Genomic DNA, 24781 nt, shown 5'->3' with positions numbered 1-24781 from the left:
GTTGGAACTCAGCCGTAATGCAAACTATACTTAGATCTAATCTTCAATTTTTTGTCGAGTTTTGGGAATATGGTAGAAGTGTACCTGCAGGGGGTCCACCGGAAACAGCTAAATTTTGAAAGTGGTCTATGAGAAAAAAAGTCTGGGAACCTCTGATTTAAGCTAACCTTTAGTAACAGTGTCGGGACTTATACATCTAAATCTTACTTATCGCTCAACTTAAGTTCATAAGGTTAGAGTTACAGGTGAGAGGGGGGGGGGGGGGGGCGGGGTATCAGTAATGTAAACGCTGGCCGCCGGAGCTGGGCAAAGTGTCAAACAACAGCCAACTCTCGCACCTGGCGGACACTCCACCACCTGACGCCCGAGGCACAAGCGACCGGCGACAAATAGAACTGATCAAGTTCGTGTCAGAAAAAGCACAAGGTGAAGTTGCCATGCTAATTATTAAAAAAATTGGCACCTTTTGCATTTTCTTAAACGTCCAAGAAATCTAATATACCTAATCTACACGAGTTATTTAAAGACACAAGATGATAATATAACATTTTTGACTCTCATTTCTCGTGTTCAAGAGGCGCTTGCGTGGAAAATAGTTTTAGAATTTTGCACGCATCGACGTGCGTCCACATTGCTCTATTTGTCAATATACTACATTATGCAAAAAGACTTTTTAAGGCTTAGAAATTAATTTTATAGGATTACGCGTAACATTATGATATTGCAAGATTATTATTTTGCTATACTTATGCTTTCGGTCATATTGTAATGCAGATTGTACCTACTTTCCGTTCTTTACATTTGATCGCGTCCGCTTGCAACTTATACTCGCCGTCAGTCGTTTAAAAACGCCTCAGCGCGCTACGCGGCACAAAAACTTGGGTCACTCGGCGCTCCCTGCAGACTTCAAGTTTCAGCGAATTCGGTGTTGAGATGCTTCCCTCTGCTGAAACTTTACGGGGTTCCTTTTTAAAACATCTCTTATTTACAGTTTCAGTCCGAACATCGGAGTTTTGAATATGAAAGATTAAAAAATTGTTACCGTTATGTTTTGATGAAACATTCTGGGAATACCTTAAGGAACTATTCTCATCGAGCTACATTTTGCCAGTGCTGTAGGTAGCTATATTCTTTTGTAAAGGCATTTAAAGCTCTGAAGTTTTCAAATCAAATTCGAGTTCATCTTAAAATGAATAAGTAAATTGAATTCAAACTGGAATTCAAAGTAGGTACATACTTTTATACACGTAACGTTTATAAAGTGTATTAATAACCGTTATGAGTTGCAAGTCGCAGCAAACAAGCGCGGCAGTTTAATTGCCTTATAAGCAAAAACGATGATTAATGCGAGCCGGCAAAAAATACATTACCTCCCACTCGCTGTGTGCTGTTTCCCTTTCATTCAGTTTTATCTCTTCGCCGAGCTAACGACCTGCACTCCAAACAGCTTGACATTTATATAAAGGCTAATTTACTACAAGTAGTACAGAATTCAAAAAGTGTAATAGAAATGCTAACGGTATCTATCCGCTGTAACGTGGTCGCAAACAAGCTGATTGATTGATTAAGCTTTTTGCTCACGGCTTTTGTCTCAACAACTTCAACAATTTACTTGTATTTGAACTGGACAAATTTGATCCTAAAAATAGAACAATATATAATTCTTTGAGCTTTTTAACTGAATGGCAAAATTTAGTTTCAAACGATCTAGTAGTTCAAACTAACTAAACGCACAAATCTTTCAATTCTGTTTAAGAATTTCCACAAAACTGATTTCGAATAATTCTGTGTTTATACTTTATAGCTAAGTTTAAACTGCCCCTACAAAACTCTTGAGATGAATAATAAAAATGTTTCCTGACTTTCAAACATCTTTTACTTTGTTTGTAAAGCCGAGTGCACCACAATACTAAATTTGCGTCAGGATCCGCGGAAATTATTATGACGACCATCGATGTAGCAGGAACACAGAATAAGGAACAAGTGTAAATTAAAAATTTATAGCACTATAGTGATATGAAACCGATTAAACGAAAAACCGACACTTAAAAGAGACATACATATACATCTATAGGATTTAGCTTGCAAGAGAATGTGATAGAATATATCAGGTACAATATGTTTCGTAATAATATGTACTTACATAATATAAAATGTAAAATGCTTTATTAAACTTGGCAAAGAAACCCTACAATATTAAATATCCTACTCCTAAAATTCTGCATTCATCTCTTTCTTTCCAAGTTTAGTTTTCTGATTAGCTACCGCGTGTGAACTACACACATGTTTTAAGTATACACTGTAGTCGTATTTAGTCGATGTAAGCCCGACTAGACTAGCCCGACCGCTTGACTGCAATCATACCAAACAGTAAACCCAACATTCGACACAAATTGTTTCTATGGAGGACACGGCTTTACAATGTTACCTGTAAGTTGTAACACGCGATATTCGCTGCAGCGGCCGGCGGGGGAGGGCGGGCGAGGGCGAGGGCGGCGATCTATCCCGCCCAAGACGAAGTGCATTTCTTTGCGCTAACTTTGACACTGACATGTTTTCCTTCCAAACTGTTTCGTTGTTTGCGAACTTTTGTACCTGATATCTTTACAAAGCTCGAAATTAAATGATAGAATTGGATTTGTTAAGCAATTAAACCGCTAAGGGCCCGTTTCACAACAAAAATCTTTAGCTGACGAATCGACTTGGAATTCTGAAAGATTTTCAACAGAAAATCAGCCAGTATTCTTGGCACTATTCCACGCGGACATGATTTGTAAAGTAATAAAATAAGTTTTATTTTGGCAAAGGTGTGTTTAAGCTATCGTATTTATCTACACAATCGACTCCGCCTGAAGTAGTATAGTGATTATTGATATTAGAATTACTGAGATTCTATTCAACAGAAAGATTTAGATGGTTATGAACAGGTCCTAATTTTAAATATTTTCTTATATAAGTTTTTTAATCTGTCTACATAAAGTCATGAAGCCATAAGGTTACGCGAAATCTTTCTCTAATTTTTGTGAGTAGATTTAGCTTAGACTGTAGAAATAGGTTTATGAGATAAAAGTTTAACCTTTGGGAATGACCCTATACCTATAGTTCGCGACAGGTCGAGATGGCGATCGGGGTGGGGACACCCTCACAGGCCGACGTGCGGTTGTACGGGGCGTATCAAACTATACTTACTACTTATACTTACTACATAATATTAAAGTGCTTCACTTCTAAATACCAATTTTTTGATTACTTTTCGTTTTACAAACTCTACAAAAGAGTAATTAAACTCATAAAACCTCTGAACTGTGCGAGTATCCAGCAAACAACTAGCGCGGTACTTTGTATTACACTTTTACACAGTTCGCGAACATTAATCCCAACTTTGAATGGGTTATTGATTTCATTGTTTAAAAAACTCTGTGTATGAGTACTAAGCAAGTAAAGTCTGCCACTGAGATTGGATAAGTTATTAACAGTCGATCCATGCAAATAAATAAAATTGAAAATTATAAGTACTTAATATTATGTCTATCTGTGATTATAGCCGGCGAGGGTTGATGATGATAGTACAACAAAATACCCTTATTTATTTAAAAAGCAATCGTCCAACATTATTAATTAGCCTGACTCTTTCACAAAACGTCATTTTGCCATACGTAAGGAAGGAAGTAAGGGATGCTAACGACCATGCCGACGGGCGTCGCTTTGTGGCCTGTTACCATTTACTAATTGTAGTTGAAGCCATAATTGAGTCTTACTGTTCCTTGCCACTTACCTGCAAACTGCAGTCGGCATTCACTGTACAATCCTTTCATTACGAGGAAAACACTACTCATTTGAAAATGGGTCTAAACTGAATAACCTTTTTTTGTAAGACTTACGTATTTGGCGATATTATACTTTTAAATTGGGTAAATTGATGTATTACAATCGATGTGGACATGTACAATTTCTTTTGAATCCATTTTGAAGTCTTAAACCATCGGTAGGTGACGCTAAGGGGTTTTCAATCGTTGAATGAACCCACTTGTATTGGTTCGGGATGCCCCACCTATTAAAAAGAACCAGAAAGAAACTCGACAGATGCTCTCTACAAGAACTTGCCCTTTGCTGTAGTTTACATAAAACAATAAATAGATTTCTGAGTTCAACGTAAACGAGGCATAATTATTCGAACTTAACAATACAGATATTCACAATTTTCCCCCTCAGACAAAAATGAAATTGTTGAATAATTTCCATCTTATTTGAAATGCAAAGTATCCGATACCAATGTTATAAATAAGAAGAAACGTTTCGAAAAATCGTGAAACTCAAACGGCCTTTAAAGTTTGTCGAGAGCACCTTACTCGTACTCGGGAAAGCAAATTTGGTGAAAGTTCAAGTCTACAGAGAGAAGGACCCAATTGACCCAAGTTTCCGCTCAAAGCGGGCGCTGAGGCGTTTAAAATTTGTGCGTGGTACAGTCAGCAACAAAGCTAGGCTGGCATTCGTCCATACTCGTTTTGCGGCTGCAAACCTAGCTTTTTTGCTGACTGTACAAAATTCTAAGCATAAATGGTATAGACAATCTTTTATACCGACGATCCCCACTAAATCCCGCCAGATAACAAAACTACTCAGAAGCCATATAACTTTTCAAAGTAATAACGTGACTCCAGAACTATTTGTCAAAATAATGGAGCTATCAAAATATGACGACGTTTCTTCAGTATTCATCTACATAACTCTAACTAACTACAATCTACCTACATCTAATTCCTATCAGTTTATGCACAGAATCATACTAGAACTTTAGCGTCCACGTGGAGGCACTGGCCTACGCGGTAGGGTAGTAACTAGCCGAGGCCAAAGTCTCCCACCAGTCCAGACCTGAGACAATTCAGAAATAATAAATTCACAAATTACCCCTGCCAGGAATTGAACCCGGGGCTTCCCACTTATAAGACCGTTTGTATGTTTCCTTGCCGTAGAATTTTCCATGGTGGTCCCATAAAAAATTCTGGATCCAACTGCTTAAAATCCTGAAGCTGCAGGGTTACTGCCCCGCCTACATTATCAAGATTCAGGAAGTTTTTATAGTGAATTAATATTCTAGGCACCAAGCAACGACCTCATGCTTGGACTCCAAGTCCCAACTCCTCAACCCTGATGATACAGGGTACAGCACTCCTAAACTATAGTGAATCAGGAACTGCAAATGGTGTAACATTATTTTAAGTTATAAGCATTTCGTTGAATTTTCAGGTATTCTGAATTCCTATGAAATACGCTTGTCTCTTGTACCTTGGGCCTGCGTCAGGTCAGGTCGGACTGCGGGCCAGGTGCGAGAGTTGGACTTGTTTGACACTTTGCCGCGTCCAGTCGACGCGAGGCGGCGAGCGTTTAAATTGCAACGCTGATACCCCCCGCCCCCCGCACCCCGCCCCTCAAGTTATACTTACTTCTGAACTTTGCTGTTTAAAAGACCTCAGTGGCAGGCGTAAACTATGTTAGTTTAAACTTGCAGCAAAGCTATTGCCCGCTACTACGTACGTACCTACTTTGAAACGCACTTGGTGAAGTATTTTAAAACTGAAATTCTTTCTACTATAAAGTTATTTTAGAACATGATGCCACTGATTTTGTATTTATTATTATCATCACCAGCATCAATCCATCGCCAGCTCCTAATGTATGTGGGCGTTCAATCAGAATGAGAAGGGTTCGGCTATAGTACACCACGCTGGCCAAGTGTGGACTTCATGGCATCGTCGCCTACGAACATTTGCATTACTTCCATCCGAAAAAATATCTGATTTGCACTCAAGTCACGCCTGAAGAAGTTTCAGGTAATTCAAAAACTTTGGAGTGGTTACCATATCACTTAAGATGCTCATATAAAGCTATCTACTAAATCGTGGATAGTTCCAAAGCCGGGATAAATCATAAAACAACAAAGTGAACGTCACGTGCGTGTGAACTCGCCCTAATCTCGAGACGAAGCACGACTCCACTTCTCTCACCGTTTGTCAAACTGAAAGCCAAAGATAACACCGACAAATTAAACGACACACTCGAGGCAATTTGCTGCACGACTTTTTGTCGCGTCGCATTTGTACACGCGATATTATTTATATGAAATAAGGACAGTAGGGGCATTTTAACAATGTTTCTATGTACTGTATGACGTCGATAGACAACATTTTTGTCGAGTCGTTACATGCAATCAGAATTATAACACGCTGGAGGTGCATGGAAATAGGAAACCAACACGATATATTATATTGATATTGGCAAATAATGCAGTATGTCCAGCTTGACGCCCCATGGTTATTAATACCAGAGCGATTGCTTCCTTTCAGAAGATAAGCAACTGGTTTTTAACAAAATATCAAGAAGGGAGGAATATTTTAGCATTTTGTAGTTGCCGTAACGACTACCGAGCTAAGTGCATTTCTTTAGTCTATATCAGCAAAACATATGATAGTAGCCAATGTGCTTCAACTTATGGCTTCTCTAATGAGCCTATAAGGTGTGACAAGCCCAACGGGAAGGATATCCCAAAACTACTACAAATAAAACTGCCTTAAGCTACATTTACGGCAGCAAATAACACGGCGTGCAACTTTAAGGATGAACGGCCTTTTTGAATCTGAAGTGTTCAGAAACGTGGTTCAGCCTTAAGTCAAAGTTTAGTAAGAGTCATTTTTTAATAGCAAGAAAAAAGTTAGATACGGTATCTACAAACCATAGTTCGTCACATTCAAATTTCAAATAACTTTTCTACGCAGATTTTGAAGGATTAAATAAGCTTTCCGAGCTAGTGAGATGAAAATAACTTGTAATAGGCAGAATTTGGCTGTACCCTTTTTGTTTTTGTAACATCTCCCCTGTTTACCCATATTCGCAATAAAGAAATTTGAATTTGAATGTATCGCTGAGTGTATCCTCTATCATATACCAAACAAGAAAAAATTTTTGTCGAGTGGCGTCGCTAGTGTGTAGTGGCGCTGCAGTTGGATCACGCGCGACCAAGTCGTTTTGTACGCGACGAGTGACGACCGGCTTTGTCTAACGCGAATTAATCTTTGAAGGACTGTTTGCATTGTTTTCTTGTTGAAACTTAAATAAATAAATGAATATACTCTTTTATTTCAGGCAAATTGTGCTCGCAACTTCGTTCCCGTGGATATAGGTTTTTTTTAATTCCCGTGGGAACTCATAGATTTTCCGGGATAAATATTAGCCTAACGAAAACAGTTTGTAAGTAAATTGCTACAGTCCTCGGATTTTCAAATAATGATTTTTGTTATATTTTCTCAATGTTCAAAAGACAACATATTGTTACAAAATAGACGTACAAGTGTTGCGAAATATATTTAAAAGCTTAATATATCTGTTCGTTCAATAATGTGTAACAGAGCAATGGCACCCGTCCTTGCGAGGCGTTTGTCTCATGTCTGACAATCGTAGGTCGCGACGTGTCGGCAGATGCTGCGTGTGCTCACGTGCGCTCACATCTGAATTAGCTCTGAACATTACAACTATGCTACTGAGTAAGCCTTGTGTAGCCACGTGGATTTAGGTTTTTAAAATGTTTGTAGTAACCATTCGTTTTATTGGGATGAAAAGTTTTGATCACTCTTTTTCCGTTCCCAAAGGGTAAAAACGAAGCCCTTTTAATGTCACTCTACTGCTGTCTGTGTGTGTCTGTCTGTCTGTCCGTGTGTTACAGATCCCTAGCTCGTAGACGAGCGATTCGCTTCCTTTTTGCTAATTCATATCACTAGAATATCGAAGAGTCTTCTTCTAATATAGTTTTTAACACAAGTTTCTATCTTCTAATTCAGAATTTTGTAAGATAAGTATTTTGTAGGTAAGCGTACTTGTACTCGCATCATACGACGATCGCATCGTTAAAAAAAAATTAGACTGAAACACATTCCGTATTATTTAAGAAAAACATAATAATAAAAACGTGAACAGCACAACAATAACCCGCAAACGTCGCTTCCAATGGACCGCGGCGTACCGGCGGGGGACCGGGGGGGGGGGGGGGGGGGGGGGGACCGACTTTAAAAATATGCCGAAGTTTGAGCACTCCTTAAATAAAACTCGTCGGATGTGGAATGACAAAGTTTTCCTATTACGTGGCTTTTACGCGTTCGTGCTGCGCGGCCGGATTGGAGTTTTATGCATTACACTTGCTCACTTCGCTTTAAGAGCATTTTGATGATCTCTGTTTTATTCATTCAATTAGTCAAAGTCAAAGTCATTTATTCAAGTTGAGTACTATTGTACACTTTCTGATTGCCAAACAATGATGTAGTGGTAATAATTAGTTACGTTAACTTAAAACTAAAGCTACGAGGGTGAAATATGAAAAACTAGTAACCGATTTTAAAATCCGGGATTAAAAATAGCCTGTGTCACTCTCCAGGCACCCACTTCTTTAGCTATACCCATGTAAAAAAAAATCACGTCGATCCGTTGCTCCGTTGCGACGTGATTGAAGAACAAACCAACAAACAAGACACTTTCGAATTTATAATATGGGTAGTGATGGCACAGGCTGACCCGTATGATATGAAATAAATAAATTCATTTCAAATTCTATTTTATTACATTCCATTTCACAATAAGTAACGGGAATTTTGTCTGCAAAGTTGATAGAAATATCGCGTGGGAGACAACTGACTTGTTCCACAACTTCCAGGAATGTTATTTTACAAAAATTCATATGAATTCATAAGAATATGTAACTCATTGTTTTCAATGTGTAACATTTGCGTACTTCTTACGTCGCGTCGCTAGGTACCTTTCAATGAACAGCCTAGGTACAAACTACAAATATACATAATATTACGTAACATTTCTACTGGACAATATGTACCATGGTAAAAATGTTTCTGCAAATAAAATATCTTGAATCTTGAATCTTAGATTCAAGATTCAAGATATTTTATTAATACTTACATATTACTATTGGCGTCACTCAGAAAAGCAGGTATTATTTAAATATTTTTATCGAATTATTGGAATGTCCTCTCCAAAACCAACACAAAAAACACAAGTTCAATGTGTAAAGGTAATCCGAGAGTCTTAATCTAAACAAACTAATGCCAAAATAAATAATTTAATTAGAGCGTGATTGCTATCACAACATCTAATTATCCAGTTCAAAATCCAAATACCGAAAGTATGCGATATCGCTCCGAATCTCAGATGGAGACTGAACTAAAACCTTCGAAACACCCGTATTTATGCAAGTTCAATCTTGTTGGCCGCCTAGCAACAGATTGTATGACATCGAATGAGCCAAATATCGATTTTATCAAACTACCTGCATTAGGTAAATTAATAATTTTATATTATTATTGGCGTCACTCAGAAAAGCAGGTATTATTTAAATATTTTTATCGAATTATTGGAATGTCCTCTCCAAAACCAACACAAAAAAAACACAAGTTTAATGTGCAAGGTTATCCGAGAGTTTTAATCTAAACAAACTAATGCCAAAATAAATAATTTAATTAGAGCGTGATTGCTATCACAACATCTAATTATCCAGTTCACAAAACAAAAACCGAAAATATGCGATATCGCTCCGAATCTCAGAAGGAGACTGAACTAAAACCTTCAAAATACCCGTATTTATGCAAGTTCAATCTTGTTGGCCTCCTAGCAACAGATTGTATGACATCGAATGAGCGAAATATCGATTTTATCAAACTACCTGCATTAGATAAATTAATAATTTTATATTATTTTTGACAACTCAAATCAATTTTTAAAAATAACCTTACATTACATACAAAAAAAACATTATCATTACGAACGAACTATGGGTTGAAATCTTACTCGTATATCATATTATTCATTGTAATACGGCTCAACAGTTTAACCGATTTTGATGAAAGGTACAGAGTTAACTTCCGGGGACAGACGTAGGCTACTTTTTATCCCGGAATTTCAAAGAGTTCCCGCGGGATTTTTGAAAAAACCTTAATCCCCGCGAACGCAGTCGCGGTCATCTGGTATATCATAAAATTTATTATTACTACCGTAGTACGGTGTTCAGGGAGTGGACTAAGACCTTATAGTCGTAGGTTCAAACCTTGCGTTATTCTCGAGCCATAACTAACTATTATACTCTTAAGAATTTCTAAATACATATCAAAAATTGCAGAACTGGCAGTTATCTTCTCATATTCTTAAAATAGTGACTGGGCTGAACATTTAGTTAAAGAATATGAATCATGGTACATGAAAAGTTTCAGAAATAATCGCTTAAAAACCATTTTCTTTTGTTCTCAGACTTGCACGTTGAATTCAAAAATTTCAAAGGTTTTAATATTTTTTCGTACACAACATACATTGGAGTCTAGCCTACAGTCTGCGTGCATGTACCTACGAAGGAGGCCGGAGTTTTTAATTAACAAATTCAAAACAACAGGATAGTCCTGCAGCGTAGCTACCTTACAGTTCAGAAATGACAGCATCAGGAGACACTTCACATATCAGTTGACGGAGATATCTAGACACTAGGTATAGCAATAACGCGGTAACATAGTGTGATGGGGAGCTATTATACTGACAGGCAGAAGTTGGAAGAATCAGCACTAAGAGCTTAATAAAAGTGAGTAAGCAGGTAATGTTTGTATTTAGGTACTTTTAGCGGCTGATACCTATACATTGGCCGTCGCGTCGGTACAAGCTAATAAATACGCGTATGTCACAAGAAGGCACACTAAACTACTAATCTACTAATCTCAAACATTTCGTTTCTCAGAAAATAAGTAACGTCCATCAACTTACGGCAGATCAAATCATTCGAGTATATTAGTGCACATGCAGGTAAAGCAAGCAGCATGTAAACCGATTCGTCCGCAAACATGAAGGGCGTCGTCTTACTGTATATGTTTACACTGTGCTAATACTATGCTCGTATCTGTGTTCTGCCGGCATTTCCACAGCCATGTCTTTGTGAGGTCAAAATATTTTTTCAATTAATTAATTGAACGAAACCCGTGTGTCAGCTCCGACCAGGGCATGCTTCGCTCGGGTTAGTTTTTCACATACAGAGTTCTGATTTTAGAGGGCATGTTGCTTTTATTTATCTAACTAAAAACTAGTTTTGTGTGAAGTTTTACAACTCTCTTCCAAAAATATAAATATTAGATGATGCCAACGACTTCGTCTGCGTAGATTTAAGTTTTGTGAAATCCCCTGGTTTTTGGAAAAAAAAGCCCATTTCACTCTCCATGTCTTTAACTATGCGAAAAATCACGTCAATCCGCGGCGACCATACATCGATGGTAGTGACAAGATTGAAGTACAAACCAACAAACAAACACACTTTTGCATTTATAATAATATGGGTAATGATAAGGAAGTGTGTGTTGGAGGGGCCTTTACAATACGGGAGCGGGCTCCGGGGCGCCATAAATAAATACTTGTAGGTCCAAACTCGTTCCAACTCGGCCGTCGTCCCTTCGCCGCGAAGCTCCGCTCACCTGAATTATTTTCTTTCGCAATAGTTCTGAACGAGACTTGGCACGTATACATACCGACAGTTCGACTAAATCTTTTCTGACTATCTAAACTAAACTTAAACTAGATCCATATTGAGCTAACTCTGTATGACAAGGGATTTTTGAAAATTCAACCCCTAAGCATGATTGGCAGATTTCACACACCTTTGAAAACATTACGGAGAACTCTCAGGCTTTCTCACAGGTTTCCCTTATCGATAAAGCAAAAGATATTTAATTGCGCATACTCCAAAAAACGCCCAACCTCCCAGGAGAAGGCCGACGTGATAGCCACTAGGCTATCACCGCTCTCAAGAACAAATATGACAATAACATTTTTACTGATAAACGATTCACAAATAAATTCTTTACTCGGAGAGTTCTGATAAAAATCTAACAGAAAAAATATAATCAGTTCGGAAACGGAGAGGCAGAAAAGGTAAATATTTAGGGATCTTTTTAAGGTGTAATGGCACACTAATGAGGTCGCGGGGCGCGGCGACGGGGGAGGGCTCACCATCTTGATGGTTCTGTAGCCCTAGCACGAGTTTGCACTTCTCGATTTCGAGTATAAAAAAATTGATGTTTCGAGTATTCTCAAAATAAAATGTATGAAACTAACAAAACTTTATTCTTGTTCAGTTATAGGTTAGACCTTGACTTAATCTCACATGTAAGTGATGATCAAAGATGGAAGCGGGATTGGGTGGGATAGCAGGGATATGTTACTTTTAAACCCGTACTCCTCGGTAGGTATCTATGCGGTAGCGGAATACTGAATTACTTCACAGTACGGCTTTGTCGGTAGGGTGGAAATTAACCTCGGACGAAGGCTCGTACAGCCTCCCACTTATAGTACAAGAGCGCCAGGAAGGTCATAACGAAATGAAGGCAGAACTTAACTTCTACAACTTTAATACTCGACATCTCAATACTTTATTGTTTTTATACATCTAGAATCTTTGGTTCCAATTTACTGACTATGGTGTTTAAACTCGATATCTGTCAACGTGGTCGAGAATGAACTCGTGCTAAGGCTGCTGTTTACGGAATGCTCTCAAATCTTCCAATTCAAGATAGGATAACGCGCGATTGCCGTTTGGGAAGTTGAACTTCGTGCTTTGATGCTAAGCGAAATAAATACGTTTTTAATGGATAAGTCATTATCATTACCGTCGGCCACTGCTAGAGAAAGGTCTCCTGTAGGGACTTCTCACACGCCACCCTCTTGTGCCGCCCAAATCCAGCGGCTCCCGACGGCGCGATTCATGTCGTCTGTACACCTAGTGGGGGTCTTCCAACGCTGCGCTGCGAGCTCGACGTCAGGTAAACGTATTTCATAGAGATATATAATGTATATTAAAAATACTTTATTATGAGCTTTGTGTGTTTATGTGTGTACGCCTTAGCCCGCAAGATATCTCCGATTGGCCAACAATCTCTGGCTGCTACCTAATTACGCAATAATGCTATGAAATCAGCCAATCGCCGCAACTAACAGCGCCCTCCCTGGTGCAGTGGTCAGCGCTGCGGTCTTATGAGTAGGAGGTTCCGGGTTCCATTCCCGGCAGGGTTTGGAATTTTATAATTTTTAAATCCCTGGTCTGATCTGATGGGAGGCTTCGGCAGTGCCTAATTACCACCCTACCGGCAAAACCATGCTGCCAAGCGATTTAGCGTTCCGGTACGATGCCGTGTAAAAACCAAAGGGATATGAGTACTGCCATACCCCTTGCAGGTTAGCCGGCTTCCATCTTAGACTGCATAATCACTTACCACCAGGTGAGATTGCAGTCCAGGGCTAACTTGTCCAGGGCTAAGTAAAAAAACATAAATTTAGCCACTGATATTGTGCAGTTTAGATTAATGCAGTTTTTCCGTAATCGACCAGCTGGCTAACTAACAAAATGAGTACATTCCCTCAGTATCGCCGGGAGTCCACGGGTTCGATTATCGGGAGCCACGTTTCGGTTTAATAAAGCAATTTGGAAAAACGGCCATTTGCATCGCAATGAGGAAGGGTTGCGTGGGAACCAATATCGAATCTGCGAATTTCCAGTGCAAATCCGATTCTAAGATGTTTCATGAATTTGTAAGTAATTTTATTTTTCTGATTTTAGAAAGTATGGCGTCTTTAAGGGTGTGAAACGTCGTGCGTAATGCCAAAAACACATTAGCTATACCCATGGATATGTTTTCCTGATAATTTTTTGTAGGAAAGTAAGTACTTTCAATTTTTTTGCAATATGCAACCCCAAGTTTTGCGTCGTTTTGGGACAGATCAAAATCCAATAGATATCTCGTATGCTAAGTATCACATTACCAGTCTATCTTTAAGAAATCATAATGTGCTGCAACGGTGAAGGAAAACATCGTGAGGATTCCTGCGTGCCTGAGAGTTCTCCTGAGTTCTCTATAATGTTGTCAAAGGTATTTGAAGTCTACCTATCCGCTTGTAATCAGCGAGGTGGCCTAAGTATGGCTAAACCGTTTTCATTCTGAGAGCAGCCACGTACTTAATAATGAGCCTGCTATACTGCGATAAGTTAATCATGATGTTTTCATAAAATTTTGAACTTCGCTTGACCGTCGTAACTGTTTTTATTCCATACCTTTAAATTGTACAGTTTAACGGATTGAATATGTTGTTTTGTTTACATCGCATACAGAAACACCCATTTCACCCTTCTACATCACCCAACACCCATCTCTCATCAGCAATAATACGCATCATTGCATAAGTTCCATCTGCAATTCCCAATCTCTACAACTTACACTACTTGCATGCTCCAAGCAGCTCCAAGTTAGACACCGAAATGCGGGACTTGTATCAAAAGCGTATTTATATGGGCCAGTTACACAACAGGCGGTTAAAGTAGGGTTATAGTTAAGATTAATTATGACCATCAGATAAGATAGAGTTCAAAAATTAAAACTCGATAGGATCCCGTTGGCACCCAGCGAGAATCCTACAACCAATTTATGTTCCTTTACGTTGTACCTGCTACCGTCAAAGAAATTAGAATGGTGGAAATTCTTAGTTGGCGCCTTTTGAGTTAATTTTCATTGAATTTGGACTTCCTAACTTGAAATATTAATGAACTAAATGCTTGAAGCGGATTTAAATGAAAATGAAGCAATTCGTGCCTTAATTTGATAAAGTTTAGGTAAGGGGAATAAATGTTATCTAGACTATAAGTACTTATAACTTTATAAGTTGAATTTTAGGAATTTGAGTAAAAATTAAAAAGCTGAGGGTCGCGGTGGCGCTCCTGGAGGAAGGCCTCTGTCAGCAGTAGCTAGTGAGAGCTGACATTGTAATGAAAAAGTATTTATACCACGTATTTTTCCGCTTTTGATAAAAATTAAGGCTTCCAGTAAAAATAGCAATCAGCGAAAATTGTCAAACAAACAAGTGGACGAGTGCCATATTAACTTTACCGGGTGTAAGGCGACTTGCACACGGGTGAACTCGCCGCGCGGCGGACAAGTGCTGTATGGAGCAACTGCCGCACAAAACGGTGTGAATAGAATATAATAGAATGCATTTTTATTCAAGTAAACTTTTGTAAATGGCAATTATTATTATGTGCATTTTAAGCAATTCAACCTCACTTGTTCTAACGGTGAAGGAAAACATCGTGGTGAAACTTGCATGTCTGAGAGTTCTCCATAGTGTTCTCAAAAGTGTGTGACATCTGCCAATCCGAACTTAGCCAGCGTGGTGGACTGTGGCCAAACCCTTCGCATTTTGAGAGGAGACCCGTGCTCAATAGAAAACCGGCGATGGTTTGTTGATGATGAAATTGTAAGGAAATTTCTAAGTACACTTTATTATAGGTTTGCACTTGAGACTAACCGCGCGGTAAATCTATTCGTGTGAACTCCGCTTATCGGCTCTCAGTGTCACGGCGAGTTGTGGACGGCGCGTTCATAATTTATGTTCAATTTATTAGAGCCTCAAAGCGTGTTACACCCAGACAGTGTGCCCCGGCTCCGACTTCCGGACGATAATATCATTTTCCCCGATTGCATAGAAATTAAACCGTTGCGGCCTAGTGGTTAAAGTATGGGAATCCTTACAAAGCACTGTAGGTTCAAAACGCCGTATAAGAGCTGGATTTAGAGATAACAGATGCCCACGAGATTTTTAAAAAAACCAAGATCCATGCCAACGTAGTCGTTGGAAAGACTATTTCGAATTCTTTATTAGATAAAATAATAACTTGATAATGAAATAATATTATATTATATTGCACATTAAACATTTTCGAAGCTAAAATAGCTCGCAGGTTAACCATTGCGAGCGGACTGAAATCTGCAGTTGGCCAGCGTGGTGGACTAGAGTCTTAACCCTCATCTCATAGGAGACATGCTCAGTAATGAGCCGGTGATGGGTTGATCATGATGCTTTTTATAAATAAAATAAGGTGCCTACTTGATAAATTAGGTATACCCAGCTACCACACTTTCCAACCATATTTCTAACCGACTTCAAAAATAGGAGGTTCTCAATTCGACTCTATGTTTTGTTTGTAACGCGATTATTCCGCCAATCATGAACTGATTTTGATGATTCTTATTTTGAAATATTATTGCAAGCTTTGAATAACATTGTAATAATATGTATTAATGTAAATGCTGGAGAAACACACACTCTTATGAACTGCTCTTTTATGCGCGTTAATTAGATCCTACATACACAGTAGCTTGGAAGGGCATCAATACCCTCCCCGTAATATTGTTATGATGATGATAGCACTAGGTGTACAGATAACGCCATAACGACCTTCCCGATGGAGTCAGCGTTCAGGATCACTGCCCGCTATAAACATTCACTTTTATATCGAACTAACTTTCTCCTACGATATCGTCCACGTGGATTTAGGTTTTAGGGTTCCTTAGTAAAACAAGGAACCCTTATAGTTTCACTCAATCCGTTTGTCTGTGTGTCATAGCCATTTTAAAAATAAACTTTATTAGAGCTGTACACTTCCTAATCACCCCTACATAGTCACATATAAAAAAAAAGATTTTTCTGAAAATGAAAGTGAAAAAAACTTTTAGTCTTCTCCCTGGTTGATATAGGTAGGAGAATCTAAGGTACTTAGGTATTTTAAAATCACTAAGCTTATATTGGCAAAGTATTTAATAACTAGTATATCCGCATCTATATAGCATTTTCCGTTTGCGATAAATAAATCTGCCCTACGAGTAAAACAAGAACCCAGTTTGGGGCGTGGATCTGGGACACCAGAACGTCAATACCTATCAGATCAGATTGTAATTAAATCACAGAATAGCTTTCAAATCAGTTTGAATATTATAGGTATTTCATTGAATATTTCGAGTTCCTCTTAGAAAATAATTGAACCCAAATTCGGGTAAATGGAAAGATAAGATAAGATAAGATAAGATAATTTATTTGCGAGAAAGTGGTACAATAAGATGGAAATTTATGATTACAGTCCTTAACTTTCTACTAAATTATTAGTGTGCAAATATTTAAGATAACAAAATTAATTTAAATTAATGTCAAACAGAATTAAGAGTCAAGTGCATTATTTCAAATTTCATTAATTATATATATAGTCAAGTGTATTATTTCAAATTTCATTAATTATAGATATTACAATAGAAAAAGACAAAACAAAGTGACAAAATATTAAACTATGTTATTGATATCATCCTCAAAAAACTCATTTACCGAGTAATAGCACCTATTCAACAAGGTTTTGAAGAGTTTAGATTTAAAATGGCTTATATTGAGTTTTTTAAAACGTTCCGGTAGCTTATTGTACACTCGTATGGCCATGCAGTATACGTTTTTTTGATATAAATTAATTCTTTGTCTAGGCACTACAAGTTTATTTTGAAATCTATTCGACCTTGATATTGTGTCATCCATACTCGGAAAATAATTTCTGTGTTTATGTACGAAAACAGAGACTTCGAGTATATAGAGGCACGGGAGAGGTAATACTTTGCAGCTTTTAAAAAGTGGCTTACAAGTTTGTAGGGGTTCTGCTCCATATATAGCTCTAATACATTTTTTCTGAACCCGAAAAGCTCTTATAACATCTACGGAATTGCCCCATAAGATGAGACCGTAACGTAGAAGAGAGGAAACATAGCCATGATATGCACATAGAGCTGCTTCTTTGGATGTCACTCTCTTAAGTTTGTATAAAGCGTACACAAATCGATCTAATTTTTTACAAAGAGTGTCTACATGAAGTTTCCAATTTAGAAATTTATCCATTACCACACCAAGGAATACAGTTTGATCTACATGCTCAATATTTAAATTATTACACGTGACTTTAATATTTATGGGAGTACTGTTGTATGTTTGAAACTGTATATATTTCGTCTTATTAACATTTATTGATAAATTATTTTGGCTCATCCACTGAACGATATTATCCAGACTTTCATTAATTTCCTGTTCAAAGCTTTCTTTATTTTTACATTGTATTATGAGAGTCGTATCATCAGCATATTGTACACATTTGCACTCCACAGAGTCAGGGAGGTCATTTGCGTACAAAAGGAATAATAGTGGTCCCAAGATACTACCTTGCGGTACTCCACATTTATTTATTTTATAATTAGATGAATATAGTAGTTTTGTATTACCACAGATTTTGTTTATTTGAACACACTGATGTCTATCATTTAAGTAGCTTTGTAGCCATTGGTGTGCATTTCCCCGTATTCCATAATTTAGCAGTTTATTTAAAAGTATTTTGTGACTAACGAGATCAAACGCTTTAGACATATCGAGGAAAATGCATGCCACAGGGATCTTCCTGTTTAAACTCTCAGTTATTAGTTTTGTCAGGGTAAAACAAGCTAATGATGTAGAGCTGTTCTTTAAGAATCCGAATTGTTCGGGTTTTAGTATTTCATGTTTTGAGACAAATTGGTATATTCTTTTGTACATTACTTTTTCAAATACTTTAGCTATGATAGGTATAATAGTTATTGGCCTGTAATTATTAGGGTCTTTTGTCGACCCTTTTTTATGTATTGGCTTTATCACTGAGTATTTAAGTCGTGTTGGAAATTCTCCTTGTAAAAAAGACAAGTTTATTATGTGACTCAGAGGTCGCGACAAATGTTTGGAACAGAGTTTGATTACTTTTGTATTTATTTCGTCATAACCAGTAGAATTAGTGTTATTTAGCTGCATAATAATTTTACGTATTTCAGAGTCATCTGAGGGATAAAGGTAAATGCTGTTTTTTATATTATTATCTATATTTTTATAAGAGAGAGATGTGTTAGGTGTTTGGTTAGTTAAATTTATGAAATACTCATTAAATTTTTCTGCTATTTCTTTTGCGTCAATGTATTCAGTATTGTCAATTTCTATACTATTTATTTCACTAGTTTTATTTTGTTTTGTTGGTGCTGTATATTTTTTTATTATATTCCAAGCAGCTTTACATTTATTTTTTGAAGTTATAACATATCTAGAGTTAGTCAAATATTGTGCCTGGGCAATACATTTCTTAAATAATTTATTATAATTTTTGTATTTGACCTTGTTTGTTTTCTTATCACCAGAGTTCAGTCGATATGATAAATATAGAACTCTCTTACGAATGCAGCACTTCCTTATACCTCTAGTGACCCAGTCATTAACCTGTTTATCTCCTGTAACTTTAACTTTAATTAATGGAAAACATAGTTTATAAAATAGAGTAAGCGTGTCATGAAAGGAATCAAACGAACTATTTGTCTCAGTACTGTCAAGTATGTCATTAAAAGATATTGATGATATGCACTCACAGAATTTTTTAGTGTTCTCTTCACTAAAGTCACGCTTAAATTCAAACCAATAAGAGAGCTTATTTTTATTGTTAGCGCCAATCGGAGTGTCAAAAGTTATTGTTTGACAGGTTTCATGGTCAGATAGTCCCAAATAGTGTAGTCCCAAATAGTGTAGAAAATGTGCCTAACAAGTAGCTCAACAGCAACAACTTCTGTTCTATTTTAGACATTTGTCGGAAACGGACGGGTGAAATGAAACAAATGAGAAAATTTAAATTAAAATTACCTTACTTTACATGAACACCAGTCATGTAAAGTAAGGTAATTTTATTTAAACCCAAAAAAATGGTTATGTACGTATGTAAAGAAATAAATAATAGTTTATTCGCAGGAATATGTATGTACATATGTCTAGGTATGTATGTATGTCCGTTCCTATGCCCGCTCGTAACTACTCAACGATTCAACCGATTTTGATAAAATGATACATCCTTAGATTCGTCTTGATGCTGCGAATGTCACATGGGTACCGCAACTGGTTACATAAAATTCTTTAAAATCAAAATGGCGGATTTTATGCGCTTTAATGTGCGTGCTGAAAAGATGCAGTGCAAACCACAGTCAAAGTTTTTTCGAAAACTTTTTAAGTTACTTGTTTACTTCAAACTTCACACGAGGAAACGATTCGGCATCGTACCGGAACGCTAAATCTCTTTACGGCACCCTCTGCCGCCGGAATGGCGGTCACTAGCTACGCCTGAAGCCATCCACCAAACTAAACCTAAGCCAATTTATAATAAACTCCCACAATTGCCCTAACTGGAATCGAACCCAGGACTTCCTACTTAGAAGACACAGTGCTCATCACTGTACCAAAGAAGGTGCTAGTCAGAATTAAACAAAATTAGGCAGGATCCTAACCATTGCCTCCTGGCATTGGATCCTGGCAAAAGCATATTACACAATTGAAGATTATGTAAATTATAAAAAAGCATGGATTTGACTCGCTCCAGCAATGCGCGGGGCTGCAATTGCTGGTATAGTATGGAATATTATTGTAAATTGAACAATTAAAAAAGAGCAACCGCCGAGTTTCTTGCTAGTTCTTCTCGGTAGGAACGGCATTCCGAACTAGTGGTAAATTATTATTTGACGATTCAAAAGCACTTGTAAAAGTTTTTTTGAATAAAAATCTATTCTATTCTATTCTATTGTGTAGTAACTTACAATAAATAAATGACTGCATCAACTCTACTCTTAAAAATATATTATAAGGTAAAAGTTTAGTGACTGGCCAACTTCCCGGTGGCTTTTACAGCCTAACTGTCAATAAGTTTAGTTTTGCTGGAAAAAACACCCGTCGAGTTGCCAACGACTCCAAATAAGAGACTTCCTAACAGCTTTTGTACAACAATTAATGCTTAAATTAAGGTCTAATTGTACTTACAGTTGCTGAAAGTCAAAGGTTAAATCGTAGATTACGCGTTGATTAAAAGTCAGAAGCATGGACACACATTTCTTCATCATTCCCGATTAACCAAAATTAAAGGCTGCTATATTATAAAAGTTAGGTACAGCTTTTATTACAAAATTGTTCCATAAGATACATGACAAACTAGTGCAAATCACCCAGGTAGACTCGGCCATAAACATTCACCATCAACTCACCATAGGCAAAGTGTTATGAATGTGTTGAGCAGCGTGAACCACATAGAGTGAGGGAACTCTCGGTTTGATCTTTACGGCTGGGACACACCAAACGCGTATGCAGCACGTAAGCGTAGACGTAGCGCGTACCATGACGTTGTAATGTATGGAACTGTATGAGATATGGCATACCGGTTGCGTAACGTGAACGTTCGCGTAGACGTAATGCGTGCTGTCATGTCTATGGTCACGTGTACGTGCTTGGTGTGAATCGGCTCTTAATCAACGATACTATGTCAAAATATATCAAGCTATGGTGATGTCAAATCCAAGAAAAATAGGGCTACTTTAGGGCTACCTGAGTCTAATGTTACATATTTTGATGCCTGCCAGTGACGTCGAAGCCTCGACGTGTCGTTAGAAGTTCCCCAACTGTCATGAACTGTGACGTGATTGTCTGTGCTGAATCTTCTTCTGTCAACAAGATTACACTTATCGCTGTAGGACGCTAGCGATTTGGCATCCATCCCTAACTGCCTAGGCTTGTTTTGTACACCAAAGGCCTAACTAGGAAGCCTTGACTGTAGTTTAATGTTAAGTGTATGTATATGTACTGTCAGTTCTGGATGTTGCCTTATCGGGAAATATTATCGGAACGTATGCAATGAGCCACAAAACCAACTTCTCGGTATAAAGCCTCTACACACGGGACCAACTTTTAAATTAAACTAATGTACCCATCTATGTTGGATAGAAACAGGCATTACATTGCGGAATTGAATGATAGGCAAGGAGCATTAAAATTCGCTGTAATCCGCTAAAACGTACTATAAAACTGTATGATACGCGCAGCTTCTGACTTGAGATATGCACCAACCATCCAATTACTTACTAAACATGCAGAAAAAGCAAGCAGCCAAGCAATTGATAGGCACCAACACCACACAAATCTTCTAAAATACACTCAACGTACGTTTGATTCCGACACCAGAGCATCCTCAGGAGATAAAAGCTCACAGTAATTGTAAAGTCTAAGAACATTCTTTACGGACCATTCTAGTTGGTAGATATGACAACGAAATTGGACCAATTTAGCTCCAAGTTAGACACCGAAATGCGGGACTTGTATCAAAAGCGTATTTATATGGGCCAGTTACACAACAGGCGGTTAAAGTAGGGTTATAGTTAAGATTAATTATGACCATCAGATAAGATAGAGTTCAAAAATTAAAACTCGATAGGATCCCGTTGGCACCCAGCGAGAATCCTACAACCAATTTATGTTCCTTTACGTTGTACCTGCTACCGTCAAAGAAATTAGAATGGTGGAAATTCTTAGTTGGCGCCTTTTGAGTTAATTTTCATTGAATTTGGACTTCCTAACTTGAAATATTAATGAACTAAATGCTTGAAGCGGATTTAAATGAAAATGAAGCAATTCGTGCCTTAATTTGATAAAGTTTAGGTAAGGGGAATAAATGTTATCTAGACTATAAGTACTTATAACTTTATAAGTTGAATTTTAGGAATTTGAGTAAAAATTAAAAAGCTGAGGGTCGCGGTGGCGCTCCTGGAGGAAGGCCTCTGTCAGCAGTAGCTAGTGAGAGCTGACATTGTAATGAAAAAGTATTTATACCACGTATTTTTCCGCTTTTGATAAAAATTAAGGCTTCCAGTAAAAATAGCAATCAGCGAAAATTGTCAAACAAACAAGTGGACGAGTGCCATATTAACTTTACCGGGTGTAAGGCGACTTGCACACGGGTGAACTCGCCGCGCGGCGGACAAGTGCTGTATGGAGCAACTGCCGCACAAAACGGTGTGAATAGAATATAATAGAATGCATTTTTATTCAAGTAAACTTTTGTAAATGGCAATTATTATTATGTGCATTTTAAGCAATTCAACCTCACTTGTTCTAACGGTGAAGGAAAACATCGTGGTGAAACTTGCATGTCTGAGAGTTCTCCATAGTGTTCTCAAAAGTGTGTGACATCTGCCAATCCGAACTTAGCCAGCGTGGTGGACTGTGGCCAAACCCTTCGCATTTTGAGAGGAGACCCGTGCTCAATAGAAAACCGGCGATGGTTTGTTGATGATGAAATTGTAAGGAAATTTCTAAGTACACTTTATTATAGGTTTGCACTTGAGACTAACCGCGCGGTAAATCTATTCGTGTGAACTCCGCTTATCGGCTCTCAGTGTCACGGCGAGTTGTGGACGGCGCGTTCATAATTTATGTTCAATTTATTAGAGCCTCAAAGCGTGTTACACCCAGACAGTGTGCCCCGGCTCCGACTTCCGGACGATAATATCATTTTCCCCGATTGCATAGAAATTAAACCGTTGCGGCCTAGTGGTTAAAGTATGGGAATCCTTACAAAGCACTGTAGGTTCAAAACGCCGTATAAGAGCTGGATTTAGAGATAACAGATGCCCACGAGATTTTTAAAAAAACCAAGATCCATGCCAACGTAGTCGTTGGAAAGACTATTTCGAATTCTTTATTAGATAAAATAATAACTTGATAATGAAATAATATTATATTATATTGCACATTAAACATTTTCGAAGCTAAAATAGCTCGCAGGTTAACCATTGCGAGCGGACTGAAATCTGCAGTTGGCCAGCGTGGTGGACTAGAGTCTTAACCCTCATCTCATAGGAGACATGCTCAGTAATGAGCCGGTGATGGGTTGATCATGATGCTTTTTATAAATAAAATAAGGTGCCTACTTGATAAATTAGGTATACCCAGCTACCACACTTTCCAACCATATTTCTAACCGACTTCAAAAATAGGAGGTTCTCAATTCGACTCTATGTTTTGTTTGTAACGCGATTATTCCGCCAATCATGAACTGATTTTGATGATTCTTATTTTGAAATATTATTGCAAGCTTTGAATAACATTGTAATAATATGTATTAATGTAAATGCTGGAGAAACACACACTCTTATGAACTGCTCTTTTATGCGCGTTAATTAGATCCTACATACACAGTAGCTTGGAAGGGCATCAATACCCTCCCCGTAATATTGTTATGATGATGATAGCACTAGGTGTACAGATAACGCCATAACGACCTTCCCGATGGAGTCAGCGTTCAGGATCACTGCCCGCTATAAACATTCACTTTTATATCGAACTAACTTTCTCCTACGATATCGTCCACGTGGATTTAGGTTTTAGGGTTCCTTAGTAAAACAAGGAACCCTTATAGTTTCACTCAATCCGTTTGTCTGTGTGTCATAGCCATTTTAAAAATAAACTTTATTAGAGCTGTACACTTCCTAATCACCCCTACATAGTCACATATAAAAAAAAAGATTTTTCTGAAAATGAAAGTGAAAAAAACTTTTAGTCTTCTCCCTGGTTGATATAGGTAGGAGAATCTAAGGTACTTAGGTATTTTAAAATCACTAAGCTTATATTGGCAAAGTATTTAATAACTAGTATATCCGCATCTATATAGCATTTTCCGTTTGCGATAAATAAATCTGCCCTACGAGTAAAACAAGAACCCAGTTTGGGGCGTGGATCTGGGACACCAGAACGTCAATACCTATCAGATCAGATTGTAATTAAATCACAGAATAGCTTTCAAATCAGTTTGAATATTATAGGTATTTCATTGAATATTTCGAGTTCCTCTTAGAAAATAATTGAACCCAAATTCGGGTAAATGGAAAGATAAGATAAGATAAGATAAGATAATTTATTTGCGAGAAAGTGGTACAATAAGATGGAAATTTATGATTACAGTCCTTAACTTTCTACTAAATTATTAGTGTGCAAATATTTAAGATAACAAAATTAATTTAAATTAATGTCAAAC

The 24781-nt window shown here is 37.6% G+C and overlaps 1 long non-coding RNA gene across 1 annotated transcript; it reads right to left on the bottom strand.

Moving 5' to 3' along the window:
• LOC123874215 lies at window positions 1–21567 on the bottom strand. Its single transcript, XR_006797857.1, has 4 exons — window positions 21557–21567; window positions 14511–14517; window positions 13687–13693; window positions 1–162 (listed from the first exon to the last, which is right to left on the bottom strand). It is a non-coding gene; the product is annotated as an uncharacterized LOC123874215 (long non-coding RNA).
• Window positions 21568–24781: the final 3214 nt, after the last annotated feature.

The sequence above is a fragment of the Maniola jurtina genome, chromosome 18 (assembly GCF_905333055.1).
Source record: "Maniola jurtina chromosome 18, ilManJurt1.1, whole genome shotgun sequence".
Lineage (NCBI taxonomy): Eukaryota > Metazoa > Arthropoda > Insecta > Lepidoptera > Nymphalidae > Maniola > Maniola jurtina.
The sequence above is the reverse complement of the archived record's forward strand: the minus strand, read 5'-3'. Positions and strand labels throughout refer to the sequence as shown.